Source organism: Porites lutea, chromosome 4 (genome assembly GCF_958299795.1).
Source record: "Porites lutea chromosome 4, jaPorLute2.1, whole genome shotgun sequence".
Classification (NCBI taxonomy): domain Eukaryota; kingdom Metazoa; phylum Cnidaria; class Anthozoa; order Scleractinia; family Poritidae; genus Porites; species Porites lutea.
In genome coordinates, this window is record NC_133204.1 from 18,510,781 (window position 1) to 18,526,705 (window position 15,925).

Below are 15,925 nucleotides of genomic sequence, written 5' to 3' on the forward strand. Positions count from 1 at the left end.
GGCCATGTAATGGGTAACTTCTTTAGCTCTTGATATCTTAACAATGTCCTTCGAAGCGGACTTGAATGTCCTGGCATTGTCTGATAGTAATGTAACTGGTAGTCCCCTCCTTCTCGTAAATCGACGAAAGGCTAGCATAAAGGCTTCAGAACTCAGTCTTTTCGTTAACTCTAAATGCACAGCTCTTGTCGAGGCACACGTGAACAAACATACGTACGCCTTAGGGACTTCCTCATTTGCACCCTTCTCTGAGGTGTATGGGGGTCCAGCGAAGTCAAAACCAGTATGCGCAAAAGGTGGGTCGTCCGAAAGGCGTTCTTCCGGTAGGTCGGGTTGTTGCGGAAGTGAGAAGTGTTTTCCTTCTACCTTTCTGCATCTTACACATCTTCTCACAATCTTCTTAACGGTTTGTCGTCCTTGTATTATCCAGAATCGCTCCCTCATCGCCGTCAAAGTTGTGTTTACACCATTGTGTAACACTCGATTGTGTGTCCTTGATGATCAACTCAACACCATGATGCTTTGAGGGCAACAAAATTGGAGTTTTGGCTTCTTGATTTAGTAGACTGTTTTGAATTCTTCCTCTACACCGCATAAGGCCACTGTCATCTAGAGGTTGAACTGTCGCACGAGAGGTGGCTCGGGTAATTTTCTTGTCGTCACCAAGTGGCATATTTCGTCCGGAAAGGATTGGTTCTGTATGGACTTTATCCAAAGTTCTTCTGCAGATCGAACTTCTTCCGCACATAATTCGAGACCTTTGTCTTTCCTTGATCTTCTGATAAATGACAGAACGTGGGCAGTAACTCGTAGTAGTTTCTTCCAGCTGCTATAACGATTGACGTCTATTATTTGGTGCACGCCAATTTTCGTCACTTGTGTACTGCTGATCAAGGCGTGTATAGTAGCAGGATTCTGGATGATTTCTTTCTAGGCATTTTCGTTATCCGATTGGCTATTGTTCTCCTGTGGCCATTCCCTTTCATCCTTGCACAGAAATTCAGGGCCGTTCCACCACCTTTTCTCGGAGACTAATTCATTTGCGGACATGCCACGTGACGGAATATCGGCTGGGTTCTGGTTGCCTAGACAGAACCTCCACGAATCAGGAGTTGTACGCACTCGAATTTCTTGCACTCTGCTCATGACGTATTGTTTCCAAGGTTTGAGATTCCTTATCCAGCATAAAACAGTCATTGAGTCGACCCAGAACACGGTTTCCAATTTCAGAGGCAAGGCGTTCTGTACGGTTTTAGCCAAACGTACGAGAATCGTAGCGCCAAGTAGCTCAAGCCTAGAGATGCTTTGTTTCTTCAACGGTGCCACTTTAGTCTTCGATGCAACCAATTTTACATCAATGCGTCCATCCTCATAAATGGAGCGGACATAAATGCTTCAGCGTAAGCTGCTTTCAAATTTCCAGACGTGTAGTCGAAATAACATCTTGGTATACAAACACTGTTTAGCGTTTGAAGCTCAAGAATGAGTGATTTCCATTTCTTCAAGTGATCACCTTTTAAATGGTCGTCCCAATCGGTGGGTTCAATACAAAGTTCTTGAAATAAGACCTTCCACTGGATAGTAAACGGGCTCAACAGTCCGAGAGGATTAAATATCTTGGCTGAGATCTTTAATAACGATCGCTTCGTAGTCGGGAGTAAACTTGCGTGTTACTAGAGATCTACCAAATCGAACGTAAACTTGTCGGTATCAGTGTTCCAAATTGAGCCCAATACTTTGATTGCGTTTTCGGAGGTACTGCCAGCCGCAATTGGAGGTCCGTATAATTTGGCCCGGTTTCAAGACAATCGTTCAACGAGTGAGTACGTTCGGGGGGCTTGGCTGAACCATCGTACACAATTCTTAGTTTGGTTGTCTCGCAGTCTCTTCGTATCACGGCGTGGTGTGAAAGGTAGTGTACGTTTTATTTCTCATTGTCCTCCGCAGCGACCTTTTCCACGATTCCCTTGCTCAATTGCTCTTCAATAATTTGATTATATTCGCGAATCAGTTCCGGTTCCTTTAACAATTTTCGTTGCAGTGATTTAGGGCGGTTGACACATAGTTCATAGTCACTCGATGTTGCTGGATGATTATCACGCCAAGGCAACGGCACTTCGTAACGTTGTCCATTAAAACGGATCTGCGACTCCATGATTTCTGAAACTTCCTTGATTCCAATTGACTCCGTCTCCCATAACTGTTTTAAAATTATCAACGAGGTCATCTTGGGTGTAATCAAACAAGCAGTTGCTATTTCCGGCTACAGTGAGGTTTGTCACGGTTGTTTCTTGATTTGATAACGGATTCTGTTGGCCCTGACAATAACCAACCAAATTTGCTATTGACTGCAGTAGGACCAAAGTCTCCTCGAACGATTTCACTTGTAACAAATTCCCAATAGTAGTCAGATCCGATGAGATAATTATATATAATTATAATTTATGTATAAAGTTTTTAAACATGTTGTCAGAATTTCATGTAATACTGGAATCTTTCATTATTACATGTAGAAATATGATACACAACAAAGCAGGAGGTTTTACGTGATTGATCCGTGTGTTGTGTTGTGTTTTATGACAGATTTGTATTTGTTGAAGAAATGAAAAGGTATAAATTAAAAGCCAAAGTTTGAGCTTGGAAGAAAAATGGGAGAGGGGTTGTTTTTCAGTTAAAGAAGAAAACAAAGGTTGCATGTATATCTTAAGTACTAAATACAAGGCAATTTTTTCAAAATCATTCTTTCAAGTTGGTCAGAAGCTCATAAGTGAAATACATGTACATGTAAAATGACCTTATCATTCAAGTCCCTCCGCAGCCAGCCGGTCCTGACTGAAGAGCCCTTACCATGAAGAGCCCTTCTTGGCTAAGACCTGGAAACATTGATGACATTGATGTGGGAACCCTATGCCCTACTGGATACAGATTCTTACATGTCCCCAGATCACAAGGCAGAGGAGGAGGAGTTGGTGTCTTATTCAAAGATAGTGTTGATGTTAACACCTCAGTCACAGATTCCTTTGAAACGTTTGAATTCATGGATGTTCGTCGCCGAAATTGTCAGAGCGTTAGAATTCTAATCGTTTATCGGCCGCCTAACAACACGTCGTGTGCTCTGTTTTTTGAGGAATTCTCTAGACTGCTAGAACATGTTTTATCTGAGCCCTTAGCTAGCCTAATGATTGCTGGAGATCTAAACTTTCATATGGAGAATTCTAACAACGCCCTTACTAGGCACTTCACTGAAATTCTTGAAACCTTTGATCTCAAACAGCATGTCCTTTCTGCTACTCATGCAAGTGGCCACACCCTAGATCTGCTAATAACAAGATTAAATGAGGAACTTGTAAGAAATGTTAAGCTCCATGACCCGATGATCTCTGATCATCTTGCAGTATTCTGTAACTTATCTCTCAAAAAACCTCAGTTCAGGAAGAAAGTTATCAGCACTCGAAAATTGCGCTCCCTGGATATTGACTTCTTTCGCGAGGATGTTCGTAATTCTTCTTTAGTTGAAGAAGAACCCATTGACTTGGATAGTGCAGTTGCACAATATGATAATGGTCTTCGATTGCTGTTGGATCAATAAGCCCCCGCTAAAAAGCGTTTGGTGACAATAAGACCTTTTGCACCATCGTGTTCGCCAATAGTTGCTACTGAAAAACAGAAAAGACGTCGCTTAGAGACAAAATGGCGGAAGACACGCCTACAGAGTGACAGGGAAGCGTACCAGTATCAGTGTTGCGTTGTCAACGAGTTGATTAGTTCACTGAAATCTACTTATTATGCATCATTAATTAATGAGCATTCCTCAGATCAAAGAGTGCTGTTTAGAACTGTTAACAAGCTTATGAAGAAATCTCATGAAACGCGATATCCACCTTCTCTTAGCAATGCTTTACTTGCTGATTCATTTGCTGACTTTTTAACTGCCAAAGTTGAAAAGATTCACACTGCCCTGGCAAGAAACAGAGATCTATCGCTAGCGGATGATAATGAATTGTTTACCAACGCTGCTGAATTAAATAACTTTCATGAGGTCAGTCAAGAAGACGTCAAGGAATTTCCTTATAAGCCCTTAAGCAAGTCCTGTTGTCTTGATCCTCTGCTGGCATCACTATTTAAGGATTGCTTCCCTGCACTCCTACCTACTATTACCAGAATGGTTAATTTGTCATTGACAACTGGTTCTATGCCTGATGCCCTAAAGATTGCTTCTCTTTCACCTGCATTAAAGAAACCAACTGCTGACTTCAAGCGGTTCACAAACGTTCGGCCAATCTCGAATTTAATTTTCATTTCTAAGCTGATTGAAAAGTCTGTTGCAGTTCAACTGAATAAACATGTTATGACCAACCATCTTGACGAGACGTTTCAGTCAGCATACAAAGAATTTAACTCAACTGAAACAGCACTACTTAGAGTACATAATGACATCTTGTGTTCCTTGGATCAAAAAAAGTCGGTCATATTACTTTTATTAGACCTTTCAGCAGCATTTGACACGGTGCATCATGCAATACTAATATCTCGACTCTCGAACCGTTTTGGGGTGAAGGGAACTGCATTGGCCGGGTTTAAGTCCTACTTAACCTCCCGCCAACAGTTTGTTAATGTAGAAGGGGGCATGTCATCAAGGCGACCGTTGTTGCGTGGTGTGCCTCAGGGGTCTGTACTGGGCCCACTGCTGTACTTTTTCTATACTGCGCCGATTGCTGATATCATCAAGAAGTATGACTTACTATACCATCTGTACGCTGATGACACGCAACTATGTATTTCCTTCAATACCGATTGCTGTGCTGATCTTGATGAGGCAAAGTTGCGTGTTGAGCGCTGTGTTGAAGAAATCGACCTTTGGATGTGCAAAAACCTATTGAAACTCAATCAAGACAAAACTGAACTTGTCGTCATTAGCTCCAAATTTCGAAATAGACCAAATCTTGAATATGTTCGGGTTGATGATGAGTTCATTGCTCCTAATTTGTCTGTACGTAACCTAGGAGTCATCATGGACAATTGCTTTTGCATGGAACAACATGTAAAAAAGATATGTAGTGAGGCAAATTATCATCTCAGGAGTATATCAAAGATCCACAAATATCTCACCCAGGACTCTGCTCAAATTCTCATCCATGCTTTTGTTAGTTCTAAGCTTGACTACTGTAACTCACTTCTATATTGTTGTCCAAAATACTTAGTTTGTAGATTACAGCGTGTTCAGAATACGGCACCTCGCATTGTCACGTTAACAAGGAAGTATGATTCGATTACCCCAATAATGTTCAAGCTACACTGGCTCCCCGTACATTCACGTATTATTTTTAAGCTCCTGTTATTAGGTCTATAAAGCACTCAATGGCAAAACACCCTCTTACACCCTCTACTCTGCTGAGCCATCGTAAGTGCTCTCGGTCTTTACGCTCCAGTGGGCAAGAACTTCTCACTGTGCCACTGGCTAAACTAAAGACTTATGGAGATCGGGCGTTCAGCATTGCTGCGCCAAGGTAATGGAATAGCTTCCCTCTTAGCATTCGTAAATCTCCATCAATTGCCATTTTTAAAAGACATTGGAAGACTTATCTTTTTAAAGAAGCCTATGGTTTTTAATTTTATTTTTAATACACGTTTTTTTTATTCCTCTTATTATCTGTAATTTTATTTTAGTCTTTTTAGATCTAAGATTTTAACTTTCTTTTTTTGTATAATATATATATATATATTTTTAAAGCTTTCTTACTAATTTATCTCGGTATTTTATTATATTTTTTAGTTTTTAGGTTCTACGTTAACCTGATTATTGTAAAGCGCTATGAAAGGGTATCTGAAGAGCGCTATATAAATTATTATTATTATTATTATTATTATTCGCAGCCCTTATTTCTTATAATATTGCGATGTCGAGGTGGCCTCTCTATATAAGCCTGGTGGTTTCTTGAGGTCTCCTCGCCTAACAACCTGCTGTATCCTGTAAAATTTGCTGTAAAAAAAAGGCTAATAAAAATGATGATGATGATAAGAGCCACTGAGCCACCAATTTGGAAAATATATACATGTTCCTTTCAGACCTCATGCAATCCCTTTCTCCATAATACGGACACCTCTCAATTACACACATTTCTCTTGGTTCCATAGACACTAGACTTTTGACAATCCAGCTACTGTACCTTCATAATATCGACAAACTGTTATGCAGACACCTTGCTCTGTCTCTGTGTGGTCCACATTAACGAGGTTTGACTGTAACAGTTACAGTGAAACGTTTATCAAGCAGGCAAATGGCTTACTTTGTTTTAACTGTTTTTTTCTCTTTCTTGTGTAAAACAAGTCTGTATTAAGCGGACACCAGTGAAGTTTTCATGAGTGTCCCCTTTATCCTCTAAGGCCCAAAAGTGACCAACATCAGTTTCTCCTGACAGTTTCAGTTCTTTATCAAGAGAATAGGTTTTAAGAATTATAATGATAAGATGATTGCCAAAAGGAAAATATTTTGATCTTTTGTCAAATTCTCTTAACTAATTCTTTAAGGAAATGTATGGACATCAATCAGTCAGGGTTAAATACAGGTTTCACAGTTTGTACATGTACTTGGCAGAAAACTCCTGATAACCGTGTATTGTTTTATTTTATGAATTTAATTTAGTTAATATTTGGTTGAAATGTTAAAATTTGCATTTGGTGATATTTGTATGTATGCATTGAAATAAATGTATGTTTGGAACACATTAATCATTAACATGTAGGTTTAGATGTTGGAGGTGGGATCTTCCTGTTTTGTTCAGGCAAAGTAATATATTGGAGATTATTTGAATGTTATCTTTTTCAGTGTATTATAAATGTAAATGTAGATACAAGGAAAGTAAATATATGATTCTATGAAAGTTGTTTAAACTTAATACATGCTCTCCTTTATTTACATGTCTTAAGTGACTTTTTGTATTAAATATCAATAGTTCTTTCCTTCACATTAACATAATGAGTTCTCTATTTTTTTAGGAATTCTTCCTCTTTGATTTAATTTTGCAGCAATGTCATGTACATGTTATACAGGTCAAGACAAAGTTATATTCAGGTTAAAGTAGTTATAGAAATGGTTGTTGCGGAGCACTTTTCTGGAGCAGCTAATTTGAATAAAATTGATAAAATTACTGAATATGTAGGTCAATTCCGTAAAGAGTGGCTTTTTATAAGAGGGATTAATTATAACTTAAGGATTTACGTTTTATAATATAAGCTTAATATTATAAGACGTCATGTCTAACCAAACAAATGGTTTTCAGGGTTCTCAACCCTTTATAACAGATAAACAATTTCAGAATTTGTCTTTGGATGAAATAAGACATATAATACAAGAAGAAAGAGAAGAACTTAAGAAAGATTATAATGAATTAGAAGAAAGAAGAAAATTAATTAAACAATATCAAAAATTACAAAAAGCTAGAGAGAAAGTTAGAAAAGGAATTGATATAAAAAAAGAAAGGAAGAAAAAAGTAAAAAAAGAAATTAAGAAGAAAAAGATAAAATCATTTGAAGACTATTTTGAGGAATGTATAAAAAATAAAGAGATACCACCAGATACTCCTTCTTATTTACGTGAAGCTCTTGAGAGAGCTATTAAGGAACACAATCAAGGACTAATTAAAGAAAAATCATCTTTGGAAAACTTTGCTAACAAATATGTTATTAAAGGAGAACCTGGATTATCTCCAGTTGATTTTTTAAATAAAATTTATAATACTTTAGAAGAATTTTTTACATATCACAGAAACATAAAATTTAATATGCTTTTGGTTTGTTTAATGGAACAACAATTACTTAGTAAAGATCAAGGAGTAATTGGATTGAATGAAAGTAAGGCTTACTTTACATCAGGAATTCGAAAAAATTTAAAGTCAACAGATTTAAGTGAATTAATTGATATTTCTTATAAAAGAATTCTTGGTGATTTTGATGCTTATCAAGAAAATGGAAGTGGATGGTATTTTAAAGAGGTAGTTCAACTTGAAATTCATACTGTTGAGTTTAATCCATCTAAGGGATCATCTTACATTCCTCTCCCAGATTGGATATCAAACAAAAAAGCAATTGTTAATATTCAAGACAAAGATGAGAAATGCTTTCTTTGGTGTATACTTAGATGTCTTCACCCAAGAGAAAGAGATGAACAAAGATTAACAGGTTTAAAAGAATATGAAAATTCTCTTAATACTAAAGGAATTAGTTTTCCAATGAAATTAAAAGATATTACAAAATTTGAAAAACTTAATCCAGAAATTCCAGGTATTAATGTTTTTTCAGTTAATGAAAACAAAATTTTTTATCCTTTGAGAATGGCAGAGAGAGATTGTTTAAATACTATTGATTTATTTTTGTACGAAGAAGATGGAGTTTCACATTACACACTAATCAAAAATTTTCATCGTTTGATTAAGTCTCAAAAAACTAAAAGTCTTAATGGCCAAATATTTATTTGTAAAAGGTGTTTTACACATTTCGCTCAAGAAGAATTATTACAAAAACATATCTTATACTGTTCAAATAATGAAACAGTTTCTGTAAAAATGCCAGAAGAAGGTACAATGTTATATTTCAAAAATTATGAAAAGCAACTTCCAGTTCTTTTTGTAGTTTATGCAGATTTTGAATGCTTTACTAAATCAATAAATACTTGTACTCCTAATCCAGAAAAATCTTATAGGTGCAACTATCAAAAACACGAACCATCAGGATTTTGTTTTTACATTAAAGGAATAGTTCCTAATAAATCATTTAAACCAATTATTTACACAAAGACTAATGATAGTGATAATGTAGCATCAATATTTGTTAACAAACTTTCAGAAGTAACAAAAAGTATATATAATGATTTTTATCGCCGTCCAAAACCACTTAGATTAAATAAAGAGGAACAAAAATCATTTGATAAAGCGGAAATTTGTCATATTTGTAGTACAGAATTAAAAGAAGATAAAGTAAGAGATCATTGTCATTTTACCGGAAATTATCGTGGAGCAGCACATAACAAGTGTAATCTTATGTGTAAAAAACCAAGAATACTACCAGTTATATTTCACAATCTTCAAGGTTATGATGCTCATTTGTTTATAAAACAACTTGCTTGTTTACCAGGTGAGTTAAATTGTATTCCATCTACGGAAGAAAAATATATTTCCTTTTCAAAAAAGATTAAAGTTGGTGAGTATAAAGATAAATATACCGGAATAACTTTACCAATAAATTTTGAAATAAGATTTATAGATTCATTCAAGTTTCTTCAAACATTACTTGCCAATCTTGTTTCAAATTTACAACCAGATGATTTCCTTAGTACAAAACAAGTATTTAAGAAGGATGTAAAATTATTAACTCGAAAGGGAGTTTATCCATATGACTATGTTTCATCACTCGAAAAACTATCTGAAACACAATTACCACCAAAAGAAGAATTTTATTCAAAACTGAATGATGAAGATATAAGTGATGATGATTATCAACACGCTATTAATGTTTGGAATACTTTTGAGTGTAAAACAATTAGAGATTATCACGATCTTTACCTAAAGTCTGATGTCCTACTTTTGGCAGATGTATTTGAAGACTTTAGAAAAACTTGCCTCAAACATTACAACCTAGATCCAGCACATTATTACACATCTCCTGGACTAGCTTGGGATGCATGTCTTAAAGAAACAGGTCAAAAATTACAGTTATTACATGATTATGATAAGTTAATGATGTTTGAGCGTGGTATTCGTGGAGGAATATCCCATATATCAAAAAGATATGCAGAAGCAAATAGCAAATATATGAAAGATTATAATCCTGATAAAGAGTCTACTTATATTCAATATCTTGATGGAAATAATCTATACGGTTGGGCAATGTCACAACAACTTCCTACACATGGATTCAGTTGGATGAAAAATATAACAAAAGAAAAAGTGATGGACATCCTAGATAAGGCAAATCATAGTATGTCAAATCGTGGAAGAAAAGGTTATATATTTGAAGTTGATTTGGAAAATCCTAAAAAGCTATGGAAATCACATAATGACTATCCTCTTGCACCTGAGAAGATGATTGTTAATGGTGTTGAAAAACTTATTTGTCATTTTAAACCCCGAAAAAACTATGTTGTACATTATCGTAATCTTAGACAATATCTTGAGATGGGAATTAGGCTTACTGCTGTTCATAGAGGAATATCATTTTACCAATCTTCTTGGATGGAGCCTTACATAAGAAAAAATACAGAACTTCGAAAAACAGCAGCTAACAGTTTTGAGAAAGACTTTTTCAAACTAATGAATAATAGCGTTTTTGGAAAGACAATAGAAAACATAAGGAAAAGACAGAATATAATTCTTATTGATGATCGTAAAAAAGCTGCAAAACTAACAAGTCGTCCAAACTTTGATAGAGCAACAATATTTGATAAAAATTTAAATGCAGTTCACATGAAAAAAACAGAAGTTTATTTTAACAAACCAGTATATGTTGGTCAAGCAATTTTAGATTTATCAAAAACATTAATGTTTGATTTTCATTACAATTATATCAAAAAGAAATATAGAGACAAAGCTGGTAGACAGATTACAAAATTTATTGGTCTTCGGCCAAAGCTTTATACTTTCAAGACAGAGGATGGGAGTTTAACCAAGAAGTGTAAAGGTGTAAAAAAGAGTGTTGTAAAAAAGAGAATAGATTTTGAAAATTATTTTGAGTGTTTATTTACCGGTGAAAAGCAAATGAGAACTATGAAAATCATAAGAAGTGAAAATCATGACATTTACTCAAAGGAAATAAATAAAATAGCTTTGAGTAGTGAAGATGATAAGCGGAAGGTCTTAGAGGACAAAGTAAAAACCCTTGCTTTAAGATAATAAGATAATAAATAATAAATGTCGTATACAGAAGATCAAATAAAAAAATATCTAGAAATATTACATAATTATAATAAACCAGTGGATGTAAGTAGAAAAGCTAAATGTAGTAATTGTCAAAGCAATAGTTTTTGTGTTGAATCAGGTTATAATATTTGCGATTCCTGTGGAACAACTAATGGTCATGTTCTTGGTTATTTTGACTTTAAAGAATACGATCGATTTCATTTTCGAAAAAAGAGTATTTATCAGAGAAAGTATCACTATGAGAAAAAGGTTGATCAAATTTCCAAAAGACTACATCTAACTGATAATGAAAAGTATGAACTTTATAACAAACTAATGATAATAGATAATCACGTCATGGAAATACTAAACAAACAATTTTGTAGAAAGAGAATGATAAACATTTTTTATCTAATCAAAAAACTTTTGGAAGAGATGGGTTGTGAAAAGTACAAACTAGTTTATCTAAAGATTAGTCCCCAAACTTTAGAAAATTATGAAAAGTGGTGGGATAGTTACAAATTACTAATTTGTGAAAGCACCAGTAAATAATTTTATATTTTTAAAAATATAAAATTTAATCTTCTAAGTAACTATATCCACTTTCAAATACTCTAAAAATATCTAAAAATGCTTTTGTTTTATAATAAAGATCTCCATCTATTTCATAATCTAATTTTAAAGATTTAAGAGTTTCATATATTCCTTCTGTATCAATACCTCCATCTTCCATAGCACTTTTTACAAGTTTTGATAAATATTCAACTTTAATATTTTTTTCAAAATATGAACTATTTTCACCAATTATTAATATCTCATCTAGGAATGGTTTAACTAATTCTTCTCTTCTTTCTTTTGTTATTTCATTTTTTCTGTGTAAAGTATTAATATGATTAAAAGCAAGATTTTCTAGGAATTCTTTTTGTACTTCTTTCATTTCTTTAAATTCTGAGAGTATATACTCATCATGTAAAAAACTAAACATTTCATTTAGTAATTTACTAGCAAGACGTTTTACATCTTTTTGTTTTATAATAACAGCTACCATTTTATTAATATATTATATTAAACCTTTATGAAAATCCAGTAAATTATCCCAGTTAGATATCCTAATACTTCACATTCTTTAAATGGAGTGTTGATTGCATATACACAACCTCTTCCAATTCTATAATGTTTCCAAAAAGCACGAAAAGCGAGACTGAATATCAAATGATTGGTAATGATATTTGAATCTGAATTTAGGTAGTGTCTTGCTTCTGTAAGTTTGTAAATAATTTGATCTATGTTTAGTTTTTGTGAAAAATACTTTGCGTATAGAAACTGATAAACTAGACAAGCTTTTATAAAGTTGTCTGGATAAAATTGTGTTTTATAAGTTGGAAAGTAAAGATTAACATATTCTACAATTGATTTGATCATTTTCTATCTTATGTTTAGATATAAAAATTAATTATGGCTTAAAGAAATAAAAACATAAATAAAATGCTTCAAAAAATATTTATTAACAATCGGCTTGGAATTAAGTTTAATTCTTATATTGATTACAAATTAAGGGTCTGGTTCAAAGCCAAAGAAGTTGCTCAAATACTAGGATATAAAAATACAGTTGATGTTATTAAGAGACATGTAAGTGAAAATAATAAAAGAACTTTTCTTTTGACCTGCCCGCGTGAAACACGCGATCAGGTATTTAAAGATAAAAAAAGCTGCCCGCGTGAAACACGCGATCAGGTACAAGGTAGATGGATTATATTTATCAACGAAGCGGGATTTTACGAATTAGTTTTTAAATCAAGATTACCTGCTGCAAAAATGTTTCGAGAGTGGGTATTTACTAAGGTATTACCATCAATTCGCAAATATGGTTACTATAAAATTATAGATTCAAAAATAAAACAAAGAGTTATAATTAATGGGGTAAAATACTATAAACATCCGGTGTTTGATAATTATGGAGCTTCAAAGAAAGGAGAAATTATAAATTTAAAAACAGAGAAAATTTTAAGTAGAAGAAAAAATAATGGTAATGGTTATTTAATTTTTGTTTTATCTAATGAAAAACTTGAAAAACCAAATAATTACTATCAACATAGATTTGTTTACGAAGTATTTAAAGGAATGATACCTAGCATAATGGAAGTGGATCATATCAACTCTTGTAAATCTGATAAAAGAATAAAGAATTTGCAATTACTTACACATAAGCAAAATGTTGAAAAAAGTAGAAATAAGGCAATAATTTCTACAAATTTAGAAACTAGAAAAGAAAAAAGATATATTTCTATGAAAAAAGCGGCGATTGAATTGGATATTAAAGTGCTACTGCGACGAAAATCGCAGTCTTCCTAAACGAAATTTTTGGGCTCGAACTTAATGTTCGGACGTAAAACTTCACGAAAAAATGTAATTCAGACCAATCTGATGAAGCGGTTCCCACAAGAAAGATGTCTGAAAGTGGGAAAAATGGGTCCGCCATTACATAAACAACAAATGTCCGAGTCAAAGGGGAGGGATTGGATCGAGGTCGCCTGTGACGTCATCTTATCCCCAAAACTCACCACCATCTCGCTACAACTACTTCTAGCGTGTTATTGCGGTGTCGTCTGTTCCGTGTTCTTCGTCCATTTCTTCGAAAGACAGATCTGATTTAAAACAGTCGAACAGAAAGATATTTTGGACGGCAATGGAACTCCTTTTATCCCGTACGATGAGGATTTGGAGCCAAACGCGACCGTAGAAGCGGCCGCCGCATTCGAGGAAAGCGTGATTCTTGAAGAAGATCGTAATCTCGAGCTCCAAAGACATTTTACTGGTGAAATAGGCGCATGGTGGGCATTACTCCGATTGAGTTTTTTTGTCGTTTTTTTTCTTTTTTTTCATCGTACTGCGTTTCTGTTTTGATGTAATTTGCTCACAGCAGAAGGGAACCCAGTACAAGTATCTAAATTCTCTAACTTTGTGAAATAAAAACAATACTGAACGGAGCACATGTCTTTTTTGTTTGTTAAGTGCACTTGTACGAACTGGTCCGTCGCCATCAGGTCCCATCACCACCAAAACGGAGGAGTGTATTTGCTGCAAAGAAATGGACCGTGTAAGGGAAGTATGGGTAAAGTAGAACGGGAAGGTGACTGCATTTAATACTCTTCATCAATCATCCCGGTTTTCAGGATGTTTGCCTGAACCGGTGGCTTCTTCAAGTTGCATCGCTTAATCTGAAGACGAAAACTGGAAAAAGTTACCGAAATTTGTTCACTCAAGGTCTTAAAACGGAATCAGAGTAATTTATCCACTCCTTGTTGTTTATTTTGTTGTTATTCGTCCTCTTGCTGTAGTTGTTGAAGTCATATGTTGTTCACCTGGGTGTCTTGTAGGTGAACCTAAAATATCTATTTATTTGGTAAATAAGGTTGAATTATACTCAAACCCTTGTTGATGAAGAAAATATAAACTCCTAGCAGTAGAGACTTATTTTTTTTCTTATTATTTTTCTAGAACCCTGAAAAAAATTACTATAATTGGCCCAAAACTCCTATATAAAATAAAGAAAATAAAACAAGGAGTGTACACCATTTACCTTACTGCATGATGAGAAAGAACAAGCTCCATTAAAAAACAAAATCAAACAGTCCAGCATACAAACAAGTAGAAAAGACCAAACTGGGGATTGACTGAGTACATATTTTTTATTTCTTTATAGGTTTCTCCGATCAGTGTTCTACAGACAATTTACTCGACTTGTTTGGGATTTTGTTGGAAGTTCCAAGCCTTATCCATACCCATGTTGTGCTTACAAAGCGATAAGGACAGCTTTCCAAGTGAAATTGGGCAACATCATGGCTTTGAAGATGATGAATCATAGACAATCATTGACCTGATTGGTCAATTAAGTAGCAATGTTATTGGTTCTACAGTGAGCCACATTGTTTTTTTCAGCTTTTGACATGGACAATTTAGGGAAAATCTGTCAACACCACTGGAATGAACACATTACAATACAGTTAACTAGACTTTCTAAAAGTCCTTTACATTTTTTTTCCTGGTTGGCCACTGTGTGACCTTGTTGAAGCTTGCTTCGCTGACTAAGAACTTATGAGAGGTCGACTTGTAGCAAGTCTAACAGTTAACCTGCCTAGTTTAAAAGTGTTAGGTCCTAAATGAGGGAAGATAGAGCTCTGCAAAGTTGCAAAATTTTACACTCAGACGTTTGTATGGTGGGGGCAAGTTTGTGCCCCCCACCATACAATTAATGTCTGTAAAATTTTGCAATTTTGAGGAATACTTGTTGTATAGTTTCCAACAGATCACTTTCAAACTTGGCAATTGTACTGACTGAAAGGCACTCTTTCTAACAGATTTTCCTTAACTTGCCCATGTCAAAAGTTGAAAGCCGTGAAAAGACCTGTTTATTTGTTATTTGCTTTTCTCTCTTTGCAGAACCAATAACATCACAGCTTAATTCACCAATCAGGTCAATAACCAGTTTTAATTTAAAAATACCATTATAACTGACGTGATACAACCTTCTTATGAAATGACTTCTGGGTTCAAACCTTTCACAGTTTTAATAATAGTTTGTTATTTTACTTCAACCTCTCTCCCTCGAGGTTCATGTTAAGTGTGTGGCTCTGCTTTTGGGAGGGTTCAGGTTTCCTCCTCAGATAACATAAGGTTTTTCCTGACAGGCTGCACACATGAGCATACGTTTACAAGGTTATCAATCAAAGAACTACACTTTAAAGTTTGTTACATGGAGAAGAGGTGATGCAAGATTTAAAAGGAAGAGCAGGAGCTGGAGGAAGAACAAAAGGCTCTCCAAAGAAAGACAAAACAAATATAAACTGCGGTCATTGAGGCAAGGTGGTTGGATGCACAGTTTCTACTTATGGCTGTGCTTGGCACAGGCAAATGAATAATATGTAAACCAGACAGATAAAAGTAAAAAAACAGTCCCCTCTTCTTTTAAGAAATTGTATATATACATTGGTTCCGTGAAAAAAGGAAAAAGCCGAAAAAGAAAATGTAATAAAAAT

At 34.6% G+C, this 15,925-nt stretch overlaps 1 protein-coding gene and 1 long non-coding RNA gene across 2 annotated transcripts in view; both read left to right on the top strand.

Annotated features, from left to right (window-relative positions):
- The window catches only part of LOC140932766 (sphingomyelin synthase-related protein 1-like), a 115,251-nt gene that overhangs the window by 80,385 nt on the left and 18,941 nt on the right, over positions 1 to 15,925 (top strand). The gene's annotated exons all lie outside the window — the stretch shown is intronic.
- Positions 13,371 to 15,060, top strand: LOC140934993 (uncharacterized). Its single transcript, XR_012165152.1, has 3 exons — positions 13,371 to 13,720; positions 13,902 to 14,172; positions 14,593 to 15,060. It is a non-coding gene; the product is annotated as an uncharacterized lncRNA (long non-coding RNA).